The 3,545-nt window shown below is 44.5% G+C and overlaps 1 non-coding gene across 1 annotated transcript; it reads right to left on the bottom strand.

Annotated features, from left to right (window-relative positions):
- Positions 1 to 233: 233 nt before the first annotated feature.
- On the bottom strand, positions 234 to 338 carry LOC129673768 (U6 spliceosomal RNA). The gene has a single exon (XR_008719702.1). It is a non-coding gene; the product is annotated as a U6 spliceosomal RNA (small nuclear RNA).
- Between the last annotated feature and the right edge of the window lie 3,207 nt (positions 339 to 3,545).

The following is a 3,545-nucleotide window of genomic DNA, read 5'->3' as shown; positions in this document are numbered from 1 at the left end:
TAGATCTCAGCGTCTGTTTGCGTTTCTCTCAGAATTGCTGTCTTCCAAGCTCCCACTAGAATGACCCATCAAGCACTGGTTTTAGCATTCAATGGCTTTTGTAGCCCAAGGTACCCACCACTTTTACATTCCTCCCACGAAGCAATTCCAAAGTTTCAAGGAACCATGTAGAACCCCACCTCCCCGCAAGATTCTGAACCAGAGCAATTTCAATATAAATAGAGTAAGATAATAAAGATATGGAATGCTTCATGGATTTGCGCGTCATCTTTGCTCAGAGGCCATGCTAATCTTCTCTGTATCGTTCCAATTTTAGTAAATGTACTGCCAAAGCAAACAATTCCGAAGTTTAAAAGCCACATGGTGAGGTTTCTCACAGCAATGATTACACTTCTCAGGTCAATTTCTGTCTTTTTTTTTTTAAAGATATTTTAACAAAAGTAACTTAAAGAAGAAAGGGCTTGATTTAATTCATGATTCCATGTTACAGTTCACCATCTCAGGGGATTCAAAGCACTAGGAACATGAAACAGCTAGCTACATCCGCAGTCAAGAACAGAGAGAATAAACGCGTGAATGCTTTTGGACAGCTCACTCTGCTGTTGCTTTTGGAGACAAGGTCTCACTATATGGCTCTAGCTGGCCTAGAACTCTCTACAGATGGGCCTAATCCTGAACTCACAGAAAGACACCTGCCTCTGCTTCCGCAGTCCTGGGACTAAAACAAAATATGCTGCGATGCTTCACTCTTCATTCTTAACATAGTTCAGGATCCGCTGCTTAGGGAATAGTGCCAACATGATGGGTGGGACCTCACACTTCAATATAATCAAGACAATGCCACACAGAGATATCCATAGACCAAACTCATCTACGCAGTTCCTCATTGAGACTCTTTTCCCAAGAGGTTCTACAATAAATCAAGTCGAGAATTAAAACTAGCCGCCACGTGCGTGACTAAGCATCAGGGTCAGGCTTTGGTGTTCTGGGAGCTTAGAGGACAGGGGGATTGCACTCACCACTTCTCCCCTGCACTCACAGGCTGAACTTTTTCACATTTTATTTGCATGTTAGTTATACATGACAGTGGGTTTAATCATAAAGTTTTCATACGTGGATATAATATAGTTTGACCATATTTATCCTCTCTTCTGTCCTTCCCGCTCTTGTTGATCCTCTTCTGCTTCTTAGGCTTTCTTCTACTTTCATGTCTTGTCTTATCTTCTTTCTTTCCTACTTTCTTTCCTTCCTTCCTTCCTTTTCTCTTCTTTTTCTTTGTGGCTTTTTCAGTGACTTTCATTAGGGTTGCTTACAAGGGCATGCATGGGTAAGATGCTCTTTATAAAAGCATGGGCACTTTGCCAGTCGCTACCCTACTGAAGACATTTTCTTTCTCTTCCCCAGCAACTATTACCTACTGATTGTTAGCGTATAGGCAGCCTGCTTCTGGGTTGCCTAGTAACCTATGATGTCATCGTTTGTTGTTCACCAGGTGTGTGGCAGACGCACCTGGCAGACACGGTTCAGCTACACTGCTGTGCAAGAACTATAAAAAGACTGTCTCTCTCTTGTACTCTCGCTCCTCTCTTGCTCTCTTTCCTCTCTTTGTCAGGGTATTCCCTCTCCCCACCATCTCTCTCTCCCCTTCCCTCTCCATCTCCAGCCAATAAATCTCCTTCAGTGGCATATTTTTAAATATATCCCAACACCTATAGCTCCTGGGGGTTGGGCCGGGGTGGCGTGAACCCCTCCCAGTCCATGGCAGGTGTCTATAGTCCCAGTGTTTTGCAGATAAGCGTAACTGCTAGAAGTCAAGAGTGCTGTGATCATGTCATTTTTGGAGGACGGCATTTCACAACTCTCCACCCTGTCCTCAAGCTGTTACATTTTCCATGCCTTTCTGCCGTGTTCCCAAGTCTTGGAAGGGGTGATGTGCATGTGCCATTGATAGATAAACACTTAATAGTCACTTATCCTCAACACATTGACCAGTTATGAGTCTCTGCAGCAACTGCTGCCCCTATAAAAAGGAGCTTCTCTGACCATAGTTGGCAGCAAAACTGCTCTTTGGGGCTAAGCACAGTTATTTAGAAGACAATTCGACAGGTACATTGTATCCTGTTAGCGAAATAACAGCAGTAGTTTTCTCTTTAGGATATGGTTCTCCCAGCCATGGGCTTTTAACTAAGGTTACACCACCAGTGGCTGGCACTTTTTTTTTTTTTTTTTTTTTTTTGAGACAGGGTTTCTCTATATAGCCTTGGCTGTCCTGGACTCGCTTTGTAGACCAGGCTGGCTTCGAACTCACAGTGATGTGCCTGCCTCTGCCTTCCCAAGTACTGGGATTAAAGGTGAGTGCTACCACTGCCCAGCTATCCCAGAACTTCACGGTAAGATGAAAAAGCATAAGCCAAAGTCACATATACATGTGACCTACTGGTCGCCATAGCTCTTAGGTCGCTGTGATAAAATGTCCATGACCAAGACAACTTATAAGGAAAGAGTTTGTTTGGGATTATGGTTCCAGGGGGGTAAGTGTCTATTGTGGTGGGAAAATCCTGGCAGCCAGTGGCAGGCATTGAGACAGGAAGCTGAGAGCGCACATCTTCAAACTGCAAACATGAAGCAGACACAGATGAAGGGGCTGGAGGCTTTGACCTCCCAAGGAGCACCCCCAGAGATACATCCTCCAGCAAGGCTGCACCCCCTAACCCTCCCCAAAAAGTATCACTGAGAGTTCAAATACCCAAGCCCATGGGAGACATTTCTCATTCAATCACCACAGTAGTTGAACCTGGTCCTTTAACTTACATTGGCCCACAATGGGACCAAAGAATCTAAAACAAAGCCTATATATAAGTTTGTATTTTATGTTGAATGCAATTTCTTGAATACAATAGTGAAGTGAAAAAACTGAGCGCCTTTGTGAGCAGGACTCTGTGTCTTCATCATCGAGAAACCTTAAGTTGACGCATGGTGGGTGGCTGTCTTTAAACTCTCATAAATGTGTAAAAATACTAAAAGCCTAATACCAGGCATGCAGTTTCATGCATCTGTTTTCTCTCATTTCTTAGTGCTCATAAGACGGCCATTCTCTTTCTGGACTCTAGCACAGGACAGTATTGTAATAATCGGAAACGCTGACACCTCAGGCAAGGAAGAGGGATGGCGTTCCTCTGTCGCTGGTCTCAAGACACTCCCTCATCTCAGGCAGCCCATGCTGCCTCTCGCTTCCAAGTGTTTGGATTACAGGGAGGTGTGCTACAAATGACATCTAGACATCAGTGAAGATTGTTGTGTGTGAGCTAAGCTTCTCCCAACTGAAGTACAGCCTCAGCCTAGTTTCCTAATTTCTTCTGCACACGTTCATAAATCTTTTAAAATATCCAAAATGAACGTGCTTTTAGTTTCCTTCCTGAATAGTGCCTGAGCCAGACAGCCCTCCTCTCTGTGCCCTCCACTACTCCCAGCTCATGGTTCAGGCTTTTCCCTTCTTTGTGCTCTTCTCTGGTACATGAGATGATGCCCTCAGCACCCCCCACCCC

Source organism: Psammomys obesus, unplaced genomic scaffold (genome assembly GCF_907164565.1).
Source record: "Psammomys obesus unplaced genomic scaffold, mPsaObe1.curated_primary_1811, whole genome shotgun sequence".
NCBI lineage: Eukaryota > Metazoa > Chordata > Mammalia > Rodentia > Muridae > Psammomys > Psammomys obesus.
The sequence above is the reverse complement of the archived record's forward strand: the minus strand, read 5'-3'. Positions and strand labels throughout refer to the sequence as shown.